This window comes from Protopterus annectens, chromosome 8.part1 (genome assembly GCF_019279795.1).
Source record: "Protopterus annectens isolate FY-2018-M chromosome 8.part1, PAN1.0, whole genome shotgun sequence".
In the NCBI taxonomy this organism is placed as follows: Eukaryota; Metazoa; Chordata; order Ceratodontiformes; family Protopteridae; genus Protopterus; species Protopterus annectens.
The window spans coordinates 167536376-167558316 of record NC_056742.1 but is presented as its reverse complement, the minus strand read 5'-3'; positions in this window follow the sequence as shown (position 1 = coordinate 167558316).

The window sequence follows — 21941 nt, the reverse complement described above, 5'->3', positions numbered from 1 at the left end:
CATGTTTTACAACTGGCCCTGCTCAGAGGTGTGCATATAAGGTTGCAGTAGCGTCTGTGTGAGGGTGGTGGGGGCTGGGAATAGTGAGATTATTATTTGTTAAATTCTCCTTGTAATCAAAACTCAGAAGTGTACACACAAGGTCACTGTAACATTTTTGAGATTGAGAACAGTGTGGTCTTTATTTCTGTAATTTTCCTCACACTTACACCTCAGATATATGTACAAAAGATCACTGTGGCTTTTTGCGGTGCTATGACAGTACGGTCATTATTTCTTTAACTTTTTACACAATCATGCTACACAGATATTTAGGGTCTATATTGTATTGTCGCAAGCTGGCAATATTGAATCTGATATTGCTGGCACGACAATATCGAAAACGAAGAATATCGGCCAGGTAAATGGAAATCTCCGTAGAGGGGGTTCGATATTTTACTGTATCGATCAATTGTGTTCGACATTTATTGCTTTGATGCAGTAAAAGTTCGACACGGTAATATAAATGCAATATTTACACATTATCACTATAGCTCGTGTAGGGCAATGCACTGTCTAGGAGCAGCAGGCTGAAAAACGTGACTGTGATCATTTTTCTTTTTTCTCACAAGCACATATCAGAAATAGGAGGCATATTGTGAATATACCTCTGAGATCACAGTTTAATATGTTACTATATTCTGGTTGTCAGATAGATACACAGAAGGTAGCTGTCTGTTGGGTTGGGGATAAAGAGGCAAGCTATATGATGTGTTACAGCAGCAACTTGAAATACCTATCTGGGGCCATTTATTCATTCACTTTTATCTCAGCCTAACATCAGAGGGGTACTCAGAAGGTGGCTATCTTTTTTTCTGTTTTGACATTCTTGTATCTTTGCAAGCATTTATCTTCTCAGTTTATTGGAATTACGTTTAATCAATTGATCATTAAACCTTAGGCACAACTTAACTCTTCATTTAATGAACAAAATAAGATTGAATATTCTTTAATTAGTTAGGTATTATTTATACCCAGGCCATAATTATAACAAAATGCTGGGAAAAAAAGCTATTAAAGTGTACCTCACAGTATCTAGAATCCCATGGCTTCTGAGGCCCAAACAGCCTCCAGACTATCATGTTAATGCTAGTACTTCCTCCACAGTTATTACACTGCAGTCTTGACTATCATGTTAATGCTAGTACTTCCTCTACAGTTATTACACTGCAGTCTTGACTATCATCTTAATGCTAGTACTTCCTCTACAGTTATTACACTGCAGTCTTGACTATCATCTTAATGCTAGTACTTCCTCCACAGTTATTACACTGCAGTCTTGACTATCATGTTAATGCTAGTACTTCCTCTACAGTTATTACACTGCAGTCTTGACTATCATCTTAATGCTAGTACTTCCTCCACAGTTATTACACCGCAGTCTTGACTATCATCTTAATGCTAGTACTTCCTCCACAGTTATTACACTGCAGTCTTGACTATCATGTTAATGCTAGTACTTCCTCCACAGTTATTACACTGCAGTCTTGACTATCATGTTAATGCTAGTACTTCCTCCACAGTTATTACACTGCAGTCTTGACTATCATGTTAATGCTAGTACTTCCTCTACAGTTATTACACTGCAGTCTTGACTATCATCTTAATGCTAGTACTTCCTCCACAGTTATTACACTGCAGTCTTGACTATCATGTTAATGCTAGTACTTCCTCTACAGTTATTACACTGCAATCTTGACTATCATCTTAATGCTAGTACTTCCTCCACAGTTATTACACCGCAGTCTTGACTATCATGTTAATGCTAGTACTTCCTCCACAGTTATTACACCGCAGTCTTGACTATCATCTTAATGCTAGTACTTCCTCCACAGTTATTACACTGCAGTCTTGACTATCATCTTAATGCTAGTACTTCCTCCACAGTTATTACACTGCAGTGTTGACTATCATCTTAATGCTAGTACTTCCTCCACAGTTATTACACTGCAGTCTTGACTATCATGTTAATGCTAGTACTTCCTCCACAGTTATTACACTGCAGTCTTGACTATCATGTTAATGCTAGTACTTCCTCCACAGTTATTACACTGCAGTCTTGACTATCATCTTAATACTAGTACTTCCTCCACAGTTATTACACTGCAGTCTTGACTATCATCTTAATGCTAGTACTTCCTCCACAGTTATTACACTGCAGTCTTGACTATCATGTTAATGCTAGTACTTCCTCCACAGTTATTACACTGCAGTCTTGACTATCATGTTAATGCTAGTACTTCCTCCACAGTTATTACACTGCAGTCTTGACTATCATCTTAATACTAGTACTTCCTCCACAGTTATTACACTGCAGTCTTGACTATCATGTTAATGCTAGTACTTCCTCCTCAGTTATTACACCACAGTCTTGACTATCATGTTAATGCTAGTACTTCCTCCACAGTTATTACACCGCAGTCTTGACTATCATCTTAATGCTAGTACTTCCTCCACAGTTATTACACCGCAGTCTTGACTATCATCTTAATGCTAGTACTTCCTCCACAGTTATTATACTGCAGTGTTGACTATCATCTTAATGCTAGTACTTCCTCCACAGTTATTACACTGCAGTCTTGACTATCATCTTAATGCTAGTACTTCCTCCACAGTTATTACACTGCAGTCTTGACTATCATGTTAATGCTAGTAATTCCTCCACAGTTATTACACCGCAGTCTTGACTATCATGTTAATGCTAGTACTTCCTCCACAGTTATTACACTGCAGTCTTGACTATCATCTTAATGCTAGTACTTCCTCCACAGTTATTACACTGCAGTCTTGACTATCATCTTAATGTTAGTACTTCCTCCACAGTTATTACACCGCAGTCGTGACTATCATGTTAATGCTAGTACTTCCTCCACAGTTATTACACCGCAGTCTTGACTATCATGTTAATGCTAGTACTTCCTCCACAGTTATTACACCGCAGACTTGGCCATTATGGAGTAGTGCAAGGATGTGAGAAGAAAATGAAGAACAAGAATTTCTTTCATTCTTTCTTTAGCCGTGATTTTTGTTCAAGCCACCTTTGGCTGAAACATAGCAACTCAGCGTATCTAGAACACACAGGCTTCTTGGGGGCTAAGACCTCCAGCTTAATTTGATTATTTCCTCTTCATTTATTATGGTATAATTTTGGCCAGTTAGGATATATTGAAAGAATGCAGGGAAAATCTGAACAGTACAATAAATTATGAAAAAAAAAAACAAGAACAAAAGCAGTGTGAATGATGTGCAAGGCCAAGATGGGGATGGGGTGAGGGTGTAATGTGGACGCTGGGGGTATGTAACTGGGGCAGTGGACAGAAGAGGCCCATAGATTCCTTTTTCTAGGGTTTCATTAAGTCAGAAGCCAGAGTCAACATATCCAGTACTGCCCCATTTAAGTACATCACACAGCATCTTAACAAGGTTTGTTACTCTCCATAAAACATGTTAAAATTGTGTAACATCGAGATAAGAAGAAAACATGCAGAATGCTTGGTTTTGTCAAATGTCTGGTATACAACTATCATTTTGATTGTATCTTTATTTACTTTTACATATCATATACCTAGTTGCATAATAATGCTAAACATGCCTTTGCAGACACACTCCTCAAGCTGTTTAACTTAAGTTTTAACTACTGGATTTGTCCCTGATGAGTGGCACACTGCAGTGGTGATGTCCTTCCTTAAAGGTGGCCTTACAACTGGCCTGGGTAATTAAAAGTTCCATCAACCTTACAAGCCTCATCTGCAAAACCATGGGGTGTATCATAACTAACCTCATAAACTCTGATATCAGGACACTTATTAGACTTGACCTCCTACACTTTAACTTTGTGAAGGGAAGATGCTATTTAATGTATTAAACTTATTCAAAAGGGTCACAGAGGCTGTAGGTGGTGGCCATGCAGTGCATGTGGTATATCTTCACCTGGCAAAAGCTTTTGACACCATTCCTCATGGTGGCATCATACAAACGCTAACTGCTTTAAACATCAACCCATAGAGGTAAGGTTGATAGCAAACTGGAAGAAAGACAGTACCCACACAGTGCGAGTTGCAGATGCCTCATCAGTAAGTATGAAAGTGACCCGTGGTGTCCTTCAGGGTTCAGTGTTGCGGCATCATCTTTTTGGTATTCACTTCTTAGATCTCCAAGTAGAGAGCCAAAATCTTAGGCTAATAAAGTTTGTAGGTGACTGAAACTGGAAGCTGGTGTTAAGTCAACTATGCTACCCAAGCTTTCCAGAATGAACTCTCCCTGGTAAACCCTTGGTGCACTAAAATGAGCTCAAACTAAATGCTAAAAAGTTTTATATCACTTTTGGTAGACAATGCCTCCCATCATCATACCATATAGCCAACACATCACTAGAAAATGAAAACTTTGTCAGGGATCTAGATACTAGGGATGATAGCTCCCTGTCTTTTGACCATCATTTAATGATGATCATCAGGGAATCCTTTTATTTGGCTGACCTAATTGCCAAGGGTATATCATCAGAGTCTAAAGAAGTAATAACTTCCTTATACTCAGCATCGATCAGGACAACTGTTGAGTAAAATACCCCCTTTGGGATGTAGCTGCTTAATGATATCAAACAATTAGCCAAAGGTTCCTAACCAAAAATACCACAGACTTAAAGTCCCTGAGACACCAAGCTATGCGGAAGCCCTATCCATTTATTCAGTGTCTTTCAGACATATCAAGGGAGAGCGGTCTTGATTACTGCACCATTAGAGACCGAGTTTGCTGAAATTCCTTTTTCTGTACAAGTGCAGTATCTCCATGAATACTAGGACCAGGGACCTAAATGTTCACCAGCAGATAAATACAGCACAGTGGAGAGGCATGCTTATAAGGTAGTACCTCACAAGACTTTGGAATAAACTTCCCCTACATGTTAAACAGTGAGATTCACTATCTTACTTAAAATGTAAATTATATCCATAAATGTTACTGGTATGGCCTTCCTGGAGAAAGGAGGTATTGCCTGAGAGAAGGTACAGACAAGGTGTGAATGGTCATAAGATTTGTTGACCTTAAAAAATTGTTAACTTTGGAATATCTATGAATCTAAACTGTTTTTATGGCTTATTCCCATTACTACATTGCAAGTCAGTCTAGCTCTATTGAAATGTACCTTGGTGGAAAATTATGACTAAAATAGGCTTGTTAGACAGGCAAGCCAAAGCCTATCATGGTACTCAGTGGCTGAAAGGCAATAAACATGGAATTAAACTTTACTTGTACAGCATACGTGTGTGTGTGTGTGTGTGTGTGTGTGTGTGTGTGTGTGTGTGTGTGTGTGTGTGTGTGTGTGTGTGTGTGTGTTAGTTATGAAAGAACAATAGTAGCATGGCTATGTGTGAGTGTTAGTTATGAAAGAACAACAGTAGTATGACTAGCCACGTTGCGGTGTGGAATGTTTGCTCCAGATTGTCGCTGCTGAAGTAACACCCCAACCCCTAGTGCAAATATGGGAAACAGTGCTTGTAGATGGATGGGTGGGTGGCTGGATGGATTGCAGGGCATACCTCTCAATGGGTCCACTATGAAATCTCATAGCCTATAATACAGGCTTTCACATTTTCGAGACGAGAATGTCGAAAGCATAGAATCTTTTTAAGAAGTTTACTTGTTGACTGTTTCTTCATCAGGAGTAAATTTCTTGGACTTTCAATTGCTCTTTTGCATTTCTGTTTATCAACCTAACTTTCCATTTTTCAGCCCTTACCATTCCCTGTCCAGAAAAAAACACACAAATTAGTATACATTTATTTCACTCTCCTATAACTATTTGAATAGTTAGGTAGCCTCTTTTCTTGATTGTGATTTTTGTAGCCTTTGTTTGCTGTTTTAGTCAGTGGTTATTGTATTACAGTTGACCTGAATGATTTATTTGGAATGGAGACTAAGGGCCCTAGTTTTACAAAATCCTGTAGGTTTTGCCATAATATTTCATGTCAAGACCCACATGAACTATGGGTTATGTGTCTTAGGGTCCAGCTTCCTGATGCCAACTGTACTATTGGTAAGCTCTTTATCTCCTGAGCTCTTTTGTATAGGAGACACAAATAGTTATTAAAGGGTTTACTTAGGTTCATAGGTAGGTACTAGGCTATTGGCCCTAGGGCCTATATAAGCCTAGCCAAATGGTACACTGGCTTTTGCCACCCAAGAAAATTATTTTCCTGTGCCCCTGTCAAGCAGAGCCACAGAAGTGATCCCTGGGGTGAATTTCCTATTATCCATCCAATCATCAAGATTTTTCTTGAAGAGTGCTAATGAGGAGCTTTGTTTGATATAGATAGGTAGTTTGTTCCAGAGTACGGGAAGTCTCTGAGACAGGAATCTATCCCTCCAGCATGTTCTGTTTATTGTGGTGACAAGGTTTAGGTCCCCAGACCGTGTAGCTTGAAGGGATTGGGATTTCTTTATGTGGAGCATGTCCAACAGCTCTGGGTTTGACATTGCTTTGTATGTTAGGCAGAGATCGCCTCTGAGTAGGCGATATGCGACAGAGTAAAGCTGGAGTTTTTTGAGACGATCTGCGTAGGGCATCTATTTGAGGCCAGTAATCCTCTTTGTGAGGTATTTCTGTGGCCTTTCCAGTTGTTGTAGATGTCTTGTGAGGTACATACCAAAAGGGGTGTTGTACTCTATAATGGGTCTAATGAGTGATGAGTAGAAGGGAACAATAACCTCTTCTTTTCCTGGATGAGAAACCTTTTGTGATGAGGTGTGCCACGTAGAAAGATTTCCTGACTACTGTGGCAATGTGATTATCAAAGGAGAGACTACTGTCCACCTGTGTCCCAAGGTCGCTTATCACAAAGAAAAGAGGAGGGAGGTTAATAAAGGACCTGAAATGTACTGTTTTGAAAGATAGGATTAAGGAAATAGAACCTTTCATTCTTGTTAGTCCCTCACCAGCCTAAGTCCCAAGGATAACAACTATTTGTTCTTTTAGCTCAGCCCCTTCCATGATTTCCACTCCTTCATGCCTACCTCTCAATTCATAAGGAATCCTTTGGGCTGACAGACTCTACTCCAAGAAGGAAAGTGGTAAGCTTCTTCTTAGAACAAGAGTCATCTTTCTGACTCTCTCTATCTTTCTTTGTTCTACACCGATGCCAGCTGTTTGCTGCTGTAACTCAAGGTTCCAGTGATACTCATCTCAACTGGGACAAGATGATGTTAGCTTTTGAGAAGGCTCAGCTTCGGATTGGTGTTCTCTCTTCCCCTGTTTCCAGGGTGGCATGATAAGAGGACCTACCGTCTGTCATTACTATTCCTTCCCTTGACCCAGTTTTATTTATTTATTTTACATTTTTTGACTAGGCAAGTCAGACTAGGACAGTGCCTATTTTCAGCAGAGGCACAGGGAGAAACGCTCCAGACATGTCTTTGGAATGTGGCAGGAAACCCATGCAAATGCAGGGAGGACATGCAGACTCCACACAGAAGGCACCACAGCCAAGAATCAAACCAGAGAACCTCTTGCTGTGAGGAGACAACATTAACCGCTGCACCACTGCACCACCCAGAACTCCTCCTAGGAGTTCCAGAATCCACTGAAATAGCCATGAAGATGTTCTTGACTCCTCAGGATTCTTTTTCCTGGGTATTGATGTTCTTGGCCTTGGTAAGCAGGTCAACTCTGTCCCTGACTGTGTCAGTGCTGACACCACTAGGCCTGAGAGGGTTGGAATCAAAAGCCTCTCAGAGTTGACATTGACATTGAGTCTTTCTGTGCCAGTATTGGTGTTGATGCTCTCATCCTTTGATTTCTTGATGTCATAGCCCTCCTTCATGGCATCGATGCCGGAGTCCTCGGGGCCAGTGGTCAGCATCAAGGTTTCCCATCTTTTCTCTTCAGTTCCGAGCTGTTCAACACTGATGACTTTGGCTTCAGGTACGTCAGCAAAGTTATTAGTGTCAAGGGGACTAGAGAAGGTCCCTTGGTGAAATGTGGCATTTTCTTTGTTGATTCTTCCTTCACATACCACAGAAGCTGAATCTTTCAGCTTTTCTTCAGTCTTGCTCCTTAAGGACAGAGGATCACATATGCTTTTGAGGGTTTCCAGTTCTGGTTCCCTTCTCCTTGCAATAGAAGCTCTTCCTGGAAAAGGATATGTGAAAACAAGAACTTAGACTCTCCTTTGGAGACCCACTCCCCAGACATGAGTATTGATGTGAGAGGTTATCCTGCAATGCTGTTTGGAAGACACTGCTTTCAGTGAGATATTTGAGATGATGAGATAGAGAGGATCTTGGCCATTCAATGCCCACCTCACATTGAGAAGAGATTCTGCAGGTCCATGCCAACAACATCCTTGGTTGTACTTCCACCCAACAAGTTGATTAATATGGCCTGTTCTAAAGCTTGCATAGAGCCAGATATCACTGAAGCCATTACTCACAAACCCAAAAAGAGTGCTCATGAACTCCCAAAGATTGGCCACACTGTGTAAAATAAGTGGTTTTGGATTCTATTATAGTATCAGTGGCCACCAAGGAAGAGGTCCCTGGGGATGCTCAAACCATTTATCCTCTTAGCAAAGAATGTCAGATGATGGATAAGCTAGAGAAATGTGTATCTGTGTCAAATACAACCAGGATATTAAATTAATGGGGTGAATACAATAATGTTTCAGAGGGACCAGACAGACAAGACCATTGAGACTCTGAAGCAGTTGCCCTCTGGAGATCTTGAAAAACAGCTGGAGACCCAAATGGCCACCATTAATTCCATTACTTTGCTGACCATGACAACCCCAGTACAGTAGATGGAGCAGCCAGATCAACACATTTAGGCATCAAAATGCAAGAAAAGCTGATTTGGGCAGTCCTTCAATAGTACAAATTCCTAGAGACAATGGTAGAATTAGTGCAGGCTATGTACAAGGACCCGATGACACAAGTATGAACAGTGTTCAGAATCACAGAGGGTTTCCCAGTGGGAGTGGGTGTGCATCAAGATTCAGCTGTGAGCCTACTGCTGTACTTTGCTGGTTATGGACTACATTGGCAAACTGGTTAGGGTGAACAGATCGACAAAGTTGCTCTTTGCAGACAATGTGGCATTGCAGGCAGACTCTGAACAAGAACCTCAGCAAAGGGTAAGGGAGTGGAATGCAAGACTCAAGGCACGTGGGACGAAAATTACTACAGATAAGGTAGTTGTAATGGCAGCAAATAGGGGAAAGCAGAAGAAGCTGATAATTGAGATAGAAAGGAAAATAATGGACCAGGTTAACCACTTCAAGTATATGAGAGAGGTGGTTGAGGAGAAGTGAAGCTTGAATGAGGAGGTCAAAACTATAATCAGAGGAGATGAAGCCAACTGGCACAGTATTCCAGGGTTAGTGTATGGCAGAAGAATGCCAAAACAAGCTGAAAAGTAAAGTTTACAAGACTATGGTGTAACCAGTACTACTGTATGATACAGAAATCTGGGCAGTGAAGACAGGGCAGTTGAAGGAGCTAAAGGTGATGAAGTGCCTGAGATGGGTGGTAGGATGCACACATTGTGGAACAGATGAAGAAATGAGTACATCAGAGCAGAAGTCCAAGTAGCTCCAACTGCAGGGAGGGTCAAAGAGAACAGATTAAGGTGGTTGGTGAAGATGATTTGAGACAGACAGGAAGAAGGCAGAGCAGATGAAGATGCCCAGCAAAGAGATTGATGGATTGTGTGAGAGAAGACCTATGACAATCAAGCATGACTGTAGAAAAAGATAGGAGACTGGCACTGAATCGAGAGAGATGGCAACAATTAAGGCGATACCCCAACCCCATATAGAAAATGGGAAAAACTGGGTTTATGATAATGATAATGATGAATGAAGTGTCAAGCTTGGCTTCACCTCACTGGATTTGTTGAGCACATTAAGGCAACATTCATCAATACACTGTTTGATGGACCTTTCGTGTTTGGGTAGAAGATTAAGAACAAGCTGCAGCAATATGAAGAGGAAGACAAAATTCTCGTAGCGAAGGAACCAAAAGGGTGCCAAGAATCTTTGGTTTCAAAAATCCTGACAGCCCCAGAACCCGCAGTCTTTCTACAGAAGTTACCATGACATAGGGGACACCTATGATAACTGCTGCTAGAGAGGCAGAAATTATCTGCATCAAGAGGGATTTTGTAGGTTCTTTTCCAGACACAAACAGCATCAGTCATGAACTGTTGCCTGACTGTACTACTCTGGAGGCAATGGGGAGAACACCTTTCCCTGCACTGGTATCATGTAAAAGACAAATGGGTCAGGGAAATCATATGTAGAGGCTACTCAAAACCATTATTAACAAAGCTCAAATACCCACCCTCCCATCCACCAACTTTACCCCACCCCCATTAAAAGAGGATGGCTCAACAGGAGGTAGAAATCTTCCTTAAAAAATGAGCTAGCCAGGAATTCCCACCAGACTAGAGAGGGACTGGGTAGCACTCCATGTCCTTCTTAATGCCAAAAAAGACTTAGGACCTCAGACCCATTTTAGACCTCAGCTGTCTAAATCAATATGTTAAGGAAAAATCATTTTGGATGGTCATGGTGCAATATATTTTGCGTGTTGCAAGCAGAAGATTGGATGGTGCTGTTTGAATCTCCAGTATGTTTGCCTGCATATCAAGATAATCAAACTGCCCAGGAGATTCTTATGCTACCAGGTGGGTGCCAGTCATTACCACTTCACAGGATTATCATTCAGTCTCAACACAGCCCTGAGTGTTCACCGAATGCATGGTTTTGATGTCTGCTGACATGCTTTTTCTGGAACCAAACATATTCCCTTACTTAGATTACAGTCTTATCACTACTGCTGCTACAAGAGAAAAACTCATTTTAGCAAGCCAGTACTTGTGCCATTTATGCCTATGCTTTGAGATCTGTAAACCATCCAAAATCACATCTGGTGTCTTCTCAGTCTCTAGTGGTCATATGCTTTCAATTAGACACACGGAAACAGTTAGCTCTCTTACCATCTGAAAAAAGATTTGCAATTATCCAAGCAGCAACAAATCTCATACAAAGCCCAACCCCAGACACAGCAGTGATTCTAAGAGTGTTAGATCTTATGGCAGCATCCATCCAAACAGTCCCTAATGTCAGACTGCACATGAGAGTACTGCAATCAACAGGTAGAGCACAATGGAACTAAGTAATGGAGCTCATGACCAAAGAGTTAAAGCCTTCCAAAGTTTGCAAGCAACAATTGTCCCAGTGAATGATTCCAGCCAAACTCATTTCTGGAGCTCCCTTTGTCCAACCAATATCTACTTTCACTTTGACCATAGATGAGCCCTTACTAGAATAGGGGGCATTACTTCAACAAGGCAGTCCAAGGGAGGTGGACCACAGATATGGCCAAATTGCACATAAATGTACTGGAGATGAAGGTAGTCTTCCTAGCTTTGCAGGCCTATCAAGACCTTTTCCCTCAAGGTGCGCCATCCATCCAGTCTGACAACATGGCAGTGATGTGGTACATCACTGAGCAGGGTAGAACCCATTCCTGCCCTCTTTGCTGAGAAACTATGTGGGTAAGAGAATGGTCTATAGCTTCACTTAGTTTTCTCATAGCATTGCTCATCCTTTGGACATCATAACAGCAGACAGGCTGAGTAGGCAGATATTACTCCCTCTCTCAGTGATTCAGTAACCCAAACAATCTTCCAGAGATGGAGGGTTCCTTGTTGTGATCTCTTTTCTACATTCTCTAAAGTCTAACAAGATTTTCTTCAGCATCTGCATGTCCTTCCTGCTGGTCGATTGACGTTCCGAAAGACATGCGTGAATGGGCGTGCCTTCGTTGAAGGTTGGGCATCAAGCTGGCAACTCGTCACCGTGAAAATCTACTGTCAATCATTAGCGGACCGGAGTTCCGCTGTGGCGACCCCTAACCGGAAAAAGCCGAAAGACAACAACAATATCTATCAGCAGGGATATCTCCAAGGCATGCATTCACCCATGTTTAGCCCTCAGTGCTCCTTTACTCCTTCCCCCCATTCCCATCATATTCAGATTCCTCCAGAAAGCCAGGGTATGCAAGACCAAGGCCATTCTCTTATCCCCGTTTTAGACATTCCAGATTTGGTTTATTCTGTTACGGCCTCATCTCAGAAGAAGATAAATTGTTCTCTCACAGCACCATCAGTCTCTGCCTCAGCCATCCAATTTGCTTCATCTAGACATTCAGTCCCTCCAGTTAACTCCATGGTTTCGCCAGTAACAGGAAGGGCCACAGACCCTATTTTCCCTTCAAAAGTTAAGGATTTCACAACTGCCTTTCAGAAACCCTTAATGAGGAAATTCTATAAAACAAAAGGACTAAGTTTTCCTATGAGCAAACAAATGAATCATGATCCTTACCAGGTTCCAATTCCTCAAGTTTTATCTATTTATTCATACCCTTGTCAGAAAGGATCCAGCTATTCTTCCACCAAGATACATTTGTCAGTAATTTCCTCCTTTCATGTAGGATTTGATTTTTCTTCATTAGCTTCCCACAGCCTTTCTAAGGCATTCGTGAAAGAAATGTTTCACTCCTGTCTCCCACTACTACTTCCCTTTCCTTGGATGTAAAATTTGTTCTAGAAAACTGACCATAGCAATACAGCTAGTCTGAAGTTTTTGCCATGGAAGATGCTTTTCCTTGTAACTATAAATTCAGCCCGAAGAGTTTCAGAGCTACAGGCACTATCTTGCAAACATCTCTCTCTTATTTCACAAGGACAAAGTATTTTAAAAACTAACCCTTCCTTTATGTCTAAAATTGCTAAACAGACCAATTTGAATTCCTGTGGTTTTTCCCAGCATTTCAAACAAAGGTGGAATATAGGCTCTACTGCTTGGATATACAGAAAGGTCAGATTCTATCTTAACAGGACCAAAGATTTTAAGAAAGATAATGAATTATTTATTTCATTCTCTAAAAAGAAAAAAGGTCAGGAGGTGATGAACATTTCATTATCTAAATGGTTACCAGAATATATTGCACTCTGATACTCTTCCAACAAGAGATTCTTATCTTCCAAATGTAGTGCATGCTCTGTCAGTGCTTAGGCCATGTTTAAAGTATTTCTTAGGAACTTTTCCCTGATGAAATCTGTGCTGTAGCCAAATGATTTAGATTAAATGCTTTTGCAAAGCACTACAGTTTGGACACCCTATCTAGATCCAGAACATCCTTTAGAGGTGCTATTCACAGAGGTATTTTGTCTTAGTACCTGTCAAGGTCTGTTGGAGACTCTCTCCAACGATTTCCAGTGTATGTGTAATACCAACGTAAATGCATAAGGTATGTACTTAACGTAATGATAGGTTTAGATGGCATTGCTTCAGACTCCGGAAATATCCTGCAATTAGTTGTCCCTTTTGAGGCATTAGTAACCTCTGATTGGCTTGTGCTTGTAAAATTGTCCTGCTGTGATGCACTCCTCTTCATTTTCAAATAAGGTACTTCAATATGGTGTCACTCTATCTGGGAGCAGCTTGTTATGGGCAAGGGGAGGGGCTCAAGCTGGCAAGAAATTGGTTGTTGTCAAGTGAAGGGTGCCTACAACAACCAGTCCAAGGGTTTCTAGTGTGTGGAGCAGTACCAACTAAATCTGTGATTCTGGTAAGTACATAACTTTGTTTTTCCACCTGTAAAACTTGTATAATGAAGTGCATACATTTTTTCATGAAAAGATGCTATGCATATTAGGCATGTCTTAGGAGATAGGGAATAAAACAATTGGAATTTGCAATTGATCCACCAGACTTCACACATCTGGAAAGAAACTCTTAAGCTCACCAAGTCACATATACTTGAATATTGATTAGAGTGGGCATGGAGAATAACCATCATGGTTTACAGCATACACCTGACATTTCACTGTCTCTTGTATTTATAAATAATAAGACTCAGTATCCAACCCGTTTAAAGAAAGCTTTGTCCTTTTAAGTAAGACTAAAAAATTTAATGAAACCATTGTCTGCAAAATTAGGCTACTGCGTTTAAGAAACTTGGACAACCAAAAAATAAAATGTTAATAAAAACATTCACTTAATTTAAAATAATGCATATTTTAAATTTAAGGCTACTCCAGCTTTGTTTGATTTCCATCTTCATATATTAGCTTGCATTCTAGAAAGATATCTATTGTCTCTTGTAGGGATTACTAAAGTGACGGTTGCTCTGCTGGTTTGCCTGGAAATGTAGTAAATTCTGAAGAGAATGAAGTCCCCATTTTTCGCTTTAATCTTTGCTCTTTCCAAGAGTGTCTTGTGACACTCCTTAGTTAGCACAGAGAATCAGAAAATGGAATCTGTCTTCTCGTAGGTTGATACGGGATTACTGGGCTAACAACTCCAGGGGACCTTTTTAAGCCTAGCTATGCTTCCCAAAGGTGAGAATCAAACCTTGTACTTTGTGTCTGTATGATAAACACCTTAACCATTATTCCATCCCTGAACTCCATAAAATACACTGAATGTAGGTAAGTACTAGGCTAGCTAACTTTGCAGGTCATTTTAAACGTAGGCAATTTCTTCAAATGCGAAACTCATACGTTGCATTTTGTGTTTGTGAGGTAAACACCTTAACCATTATGCCAGCCCCCAACTATAAAGGCGAGTGAAAATCAAATCCTGTACCTTGTACCTGTTAGGTAAACACCATACTCATTAACCTAATTCTCTCACCTGCTGTTGCTGCTTTCATCCACAGGTTGCAGTGCCAAATTCTCCATTTCATGCTGGAATTCACAGTCCCCAAGGTAATGTTGGTCATAGCAGGCTGTAGAATGTGCTTTTCTAGAACAGGCTGCAGAAACGCACACACAGAGGGGTCCATAATATAATAAAATTAAACCATAATCTGTGGAAGTGTACAGCTTAATAATTCAGCTGTAGTACCATAACATGTACATGACATTGTGGGAGTGTACAGCTTAATAATTCAGCTGTAGTACTATAACATGTACATGACATTGTTGCAGTGTTAAAAAAGTTCATGTCTGATGTAATATTCTACTGATACATATATATGTATATAAACCTTAGATGGGGGTATGCACATTGAACTCTTACTTTTATTTCTGAATATTGTCTGGAAATTGGTGCAGAGGTTTAAAGCTATGAGATGTAATTATTTTAGTACAAGGTTTGATTCCCAGAGCTCTCATTTGTCTACTATGTGACCTTGAGCAAATCACTTAACCAGACATTGTTTTTGGATCACCCTTAAAAAGGGAATGTGGGCCCAGTGGGCCTACCTAGTTAACAAACAGGTATTATTAGTGCAACACATTAAAGGGTTTTCATATGTTGCTACAAAACACAAATCTGTAGATTCCTGCACAGTGACACTTTAATCATTACATCTCATTTGTAGGATGTGAGCTGGAATGAACATAATTCACTTACAAAAAACTATCTAGTTCAAGATTTGGTGCCTGCATTTGACCCAGCAGGCCTCAGTGAATCTGTGAGCTATTAAACCGAGGTTTTGCCCAAGACATTCACATGGCAGAACATCTACAGGTTTGCTCATCCTTATTTTTAAATCATCTGCAAGTAACATTTCATTTTAAGCAGTAAATGGCAACAACTCATTTGCCAGATGTTCTGTTGGCAAATTTGTTCATGAATATCTTTTTTATTCCTGTGAGTAGTTAGAACTTTGGAAGAAGCAGCTTGTAAATGATGGGGGTCATTTCCCATTTGTAGGATACTGTCGAATGTCTTGGGAAATGTACAGTAATTCATGAGCTGAGAAACATGTCACTCCACAGGTGGGTCAATTTTTCTTAGGCTGACACAGCATACACTGGAGAGTACAGTACATGGAAAAGTGCTAATGTTCATACGTTCATGCACTTTTGCTAGTTCTTATAACACATAGCTTGATCATTTTCCACTTGGTGAATCCCGTGTAGATAAAGGCAATGTATTAAATAATATGAGAATAGCAAAGATATCCAAAGGTTTCCTAGCCTTGGCTTTTGAGCTGCTTTCTGTATGGGTCACCGCATAGCTGTTTATGTTCTTTTGCAGACATGTATGTCTGCAGAAACAAAACATAAGAGCCGCTTAGACAGCAGGCAGACTGTGGAAATGTATACTAACCTTGTTCAATTAGTACAGAAAGCAAGCTGTTGAAAATTCACCTTATCCGAGGCTTGTTTCTGTGCTCAGATGGCTGATGCAGTAAGGATTTTGCTATTTGGAGTAGGTCCAACTAATGATGGGCATTATTACAGATTTGCATTATCTTATATTTTTATATCAGCTTTAAAAATGCACAGTAATATCTGTCAGTTGTCAGAGCAGGTGGGTCTGCATACGCCAAATGCCAGAATGTTTACTGCATCGGTTAGCATTGTCGCCTCACAGCAAGAGGTTCTCCGGTTCGTTTCTTGGCTGCAGCTCCTTCTGTGCACAGCCTGCATTTCCTCCCTGCGGTCAAGTGAGTTTTAAAGACAAGCAGGTAGGTATGTGTGTGTATGTGTGTGCTTTCTGTGAAGGTTGGGTGCCAGGCTGGCAACTCGACCCCGTAAAAACTCCACTGCCAATCAGTCTGCGGATTGGTGATCCGCTGTGGTGACCCCTAACTGAGAAAAGTCGAAAGACATTGCATCTGTCACTTGAACACCATCATAATTTTAGTGCCCAAAATTGTAGAAGAGAAATTTTAAACGACTTTCTGCACTGCCCATTTGGAGGCCTACTTTTAAATGTACTGCCTGTGAGGTTGCTGTGCCTCATGGAAAGAAATAAATTAAAAACTACTTTTTGCACTTTTGAGCAATCACAGTTTTGGTCCTTAAAATTACCATTGGCACCTATTGCTGCTCTCTTGGTTTTAGCATTCTCTTCTTTTCATCTCTTACTGTTTTTAGACCTTCATGAGATTGCATCCTCAAAGCAATGAATACAGTGAGAGAAAAGCAATCAGTTTGCAGAAAGAAACATTTCCAGTGGATACAGGGAAACATGCTGATAACATAAATACCAGAAATATTCAGTTACATTTTACATATTTGTATTCTCCTTAAACTAATATTGTCTTCACTGGAGCTTTTTTCTGTGGGCCTTCTCTGAAAATAGGTACCATTACCCAGTCAGAATTTCCCAGTAAACAAATGTCACTTAATATAAATGAATAAAAATAAACAACTGCAATTTAAATAATTGACTAAGTGACTTTTCAACAGAGATAATGTTACAGTTTGTGGAGTTTGGCAAAGTACCAAATTTTATAGTGATTTTTATTTTTGTACTTGTCCTTAGATATACCATGTCATATGCCTGCCTCATAAAGTTTCCTCCATGTTTAAATATTATTTTCCTTGGCGAGTGAGTGACTGATTTAAAGGAATGACTGACTGACTGAGGGGCATTAAGGCGTGAGCAAGTAAGAGACTGATAGATTAAAGGAGTTAGTGAGTCAGTTAGTTCACAGATGGTAGCTTGCAGTTACTGTTAGACCAGAGCACTATCCTTTCAGCAGAAGTGCTTTCCCTCCTGGTGTTCCTGTTAATTCAAGTACTGTGATAGACACTTAAAGTGAAGACCGTGTACAGTGTCTGTTCAGTTTACTGTATTACTACTTAACCGTTTAGCCTTTGCTGAGTGAATATAAACATTAGAACTCACTCTCCCCTACCTCGTGGGTGGAGTTTACTATTTTTTCTCCCCTGCCACTGACTGGCTCACATTAGTTTTTACATACTGGTTGCTTCTGCTAGCAATCTTTGAAGTAGCCACTGAGTTAGCATTTTATTGGGCCAGTTATATATTTTCTGTCATTATTCAAAAATATTTTTGTTTGTCCCTGAGGAGACACCAGACCTATTGCCCTTTGTTATACTGTTATGTTTTTATATTCTGTATCATTTAGTTGGTGCAGTACTCTCATGATGAGCATGGCATAGAAGATAGGTGTTGCCTGACGCACTTTTGCTTTGACTGTACGCCTCATACAGGATAGTACTAATGCCTCATTCATACATCCTGTCTCTCTCATTCTGTCAACAGTTAGGGATGTTTTAAACTAAACTGTTACTAGAGTTCATTGACAAGCAGACGGATCAAACAGGATATGTGTTCTGCTTTTTGTAGATGTCCTTGGTAAGAAAAAGAATAACAGAAAATGAAATATATTATGTCTAAGTATTATGTCGTGTTAACTTGTCTCAGTAACATTTAATCATCTGTAAAATACTTAACATTTACATATATTATTTGCAGCCTTATTTTTTTCTGTGTCATTGCAATTTGTCAGTATTGTCCTGATAAGAATACCACGATTATGTTGACTGACATGTTTTTCTATGATTACACTTTTAAGATTATTTAAAAAAATATCTAAAATCCATTTCAACTTGTCTGTCTTGCATGTCACATTAAGAAACATTGTCTGGATACTGATTTAACTTAGTAACTGCTTGATGTCTCAGCCATCCCCACAGAAGGCAGACCTTTATGTGCAATTTAGTTGTCAGTTTCTTTAGAATTAATACTATAAAATTAATAGCTATATAAAATCATATGGCAATATGTGCAGATTATGAGCCATTTTAGCAAATTCAAAGTGATGTGTAGGGGGGTAGATGCCCTTGGAACTTTGTGCATGTCTGCATACGGTTCCACTTGAAAACATCAAAATTCTAAACCATCGAAATTCAAATGGTCGAGACCATATCATCGAGTGTTTAGAACATCGATGTTGTCAAGGGGAAGAAAAAGGTAAGTAAACAAGGGAAAAAGCTAGTGTTTCTGCAGGGCAGCAAGGTGCCCCGCACACTGTGTCTGTGAATGTGCCATCTCTGTGATGGCACTGCAGACAGGGTATGGGAAATCTCCCGTTTAGCACTTCTGCATATAGCACTAAAACGGAGATTTCCCTTTACCCCACTGTAGTGCGATCTCGGAGTTGGTATATTAAAGTGGGGGGGGGGGGGTGAAGGCCCACAGCATAAAATAGTTTTAAAGTTTTTTTTTCTTTTTTTTACGTTCCCTTTGAATCTTCGATGGTTTGAAACTCGATGTTCTGGTCTCGATGATCAGAATTTCAATGTTTCAAGCTTTTGATGATTTCAAGTGGAACCCTGCATACCATTCTCAGAATGCAGTGTCTTTATATAGTCTTTTTTTGAGAATTAACTTTTACTGATTAACAGAGTACTGAAGTAGGCTGTGTTGGTATAAAGAGTAGTACATAAAATTCACCGGCTTGGAGATCCCATTATCATAAGGACATTAACTGATTAGAAGAAGTTAAACAAATAGATGATAACCAATTGGAGGTGCTTGATGGTCGATATTTGTGCGTCCCTTCTGTTTTTATTGTCTCTGTGTCCTAGAAATTTTGAAGTGAGAACAAGTTACAATTTTGTTGCTTGCAGATTCAGTCAACATTGTCTGGCAAAATAAACTGTACTAGAACTGTTTGCTAGTTGTCACTGAGCCCCCTGAAGTTTATGCATACTGTACAACAGAAGCCATGTAAAGAGAGACTGTAAGAGCTTAATGTGTATGGTGTAAAAGTAAGAAAGGCAGAGCAGGATGTGACAAAAACATCTAAATACCTCAAATGTGTCAAAAGAATTCAGATGTATTAACAGATCCCAGTAGCTGCTATCATTAAAAAATAAATAAACAAACAAACAAATAAATAAATATATAAATAAATAAAGAAGCGATGCTGTAGAGAGTACAAGATGGATGGTTCAGGTTAGACTGAAGGAAGTAGTCAAAGTAAACTTTATTGTCATTCAGATTGTACAACTTGTACATCCCTGAACAAAATTCTGTTAGTCTTTCTCAGAGTGCAGGCATTTCCACAAATAGATAATCTGTATTACAGCAGCTACTACTGCTGACATGACACACATTATTGACTTAGACTCTTAACTGACTATACATGAAAATTACACAGAAAGGGGGAACTTTTCATGGTAATCATTATTGCATATTTAGGATTGCTGTAATCATTATTGCACATTTAGGATTGCATAAGAATATGAATCAAGAGAATCCCAGCGGGATTATTGCCCAAAGATTTTGCACAAAAATATGTGATACTAATGTTGAAAATTCCAACAGCCTTTTCACAGTTCAGCAGTGTTGAGTTAGTATGAGTTTAGTATCTGATGGCCTGCGGAAAAAAGCTCTTGTTGTATCTGGCTGTCTTGCATCTCATACAGCGGTAGTGTTTACCAGAAGATAAATAGGTGAACAGTCCATGGGCAGGGTGGGTAATGTCTCTGATAATCTTGTTGGCCTTAATGACAGCTTGACAGGTGTATTTCTTGGATGGGAGGGAGCATGGTTCCATTGATTTCCTCTGCTACCTTAACCACTTTCGGAAGGGCGTTTTTGTCCGAGGTGGAGCAGTTACCATACCAGGTTGCAAGACTGTTGGTTAGTATACTCTGTATGGTACCTCTGTAAAATATAGTAAAGACTGGAGAGGGGAGGTTTGCCTTTCTCATCTTTCACAGAAAATGAAGGTGCTGCAGCGCTTTCTTTACAATGGCAGTAGTATTAGTGCTCCATGTTGGGTCATCTGTGATATGTACACCCAAGAATTTTGTGCTTTCCACTCTCTCTACTATTTCATTGTGGATTGTTAGTGGAGAGTGTGTTTTATGCCTTCTTCTGAAGTCAACAGTGATCTTTTTGGTCTTGTTCACGTTTAATGAGAGAGTGTTGTTGTCGCACCAGACAATGAGTTGACTAACTTCCTCTCTATAGGCTAATTCGTCATTGTTGCTGACGAGACCTATGACAGTTGTCTCATCTGCAAACTTGATGATGTGGTTTGAGTTGAACTTGACTGTGCAGTCATGAGTCAACAAGGTGAACAACAGAGCGCTCAGGACACAGCCCTGAGGGACCCCCATATTCATAGTGATGGTCTTGGAGGTGATGTTTCCAAACTGTACTGTCTGAGGTTTGTCTGTGAAGAAGTCCAGTATCCAATTGAAAGTATTATTTGCTAAAAGGGTGTTGGTTGAGTTGAGCTATTTATATGAAAAGTAGTCCAGTTAGAAATGATAGCACAATTCAAGGATCCATGTAACATATTTAAAGCATACTTGAGGGTGGTATGGTGAGATGAATGAAGGAAGGAAAGAAGTTCTTGGTTAAGTAAGATCTCAATGTTATCCAGTAGACATGGAAACTGGCTGATTAGGTGTGCCAGATGGCTGTCACCAGCCAATACAATTTGTTGGTTAAGTAGGATTAGAGGGTTTAGCAGAGTAATTGGTTCCAATGGCTATTATCAGACAGTGAAATCTGTTTTTGTGTAACTGACATGTGAAAATGTGTAAGAGGAATATATGCAAGAGAGGCTGTCAAGTGCTACATGTTGTCTGTGGAAGTTTTACATTTTATTTCAAGTTAGCAAGTACCTTGAAGCACGGGAGAGTCAGAGGGGTAGTCCATGTTGTGATTTGCTGGTACTCATTATCATTTCATTCCAGTCACCCTGATCTAGACAACCAATGACACAACGTCCAGAAATAGTCCCATATTTCCATTGCGTCCTGTTTTTCTCTGTCTAAATCTAAGAATGCCTGGTGTCTAATTGGTCACTTTACCTAACTACACACTTTCTAAACAACATTTTAAATCCTGTGGTTTATGCCTTGTAAAGCCTTTTATTGCTAAGCCGACTTGAGTCCTCTTTGCTTATCTACTAATAATTCCAAATCTTTAAGTGCTTCCTGCCTACTGTGTAGGACAAGGAGCCAAGCAGTTTGTAGTGTCCACTGGATTATCCCCTTCTCCAGTATATTTGATCTCATACCTCATTAATTTAAACATTTTATTTTAAACAATTTCTTTGTTGTAAAGGGAGCTTGTTTTAATCAAAGGGTATCAATAACCTCATATAGC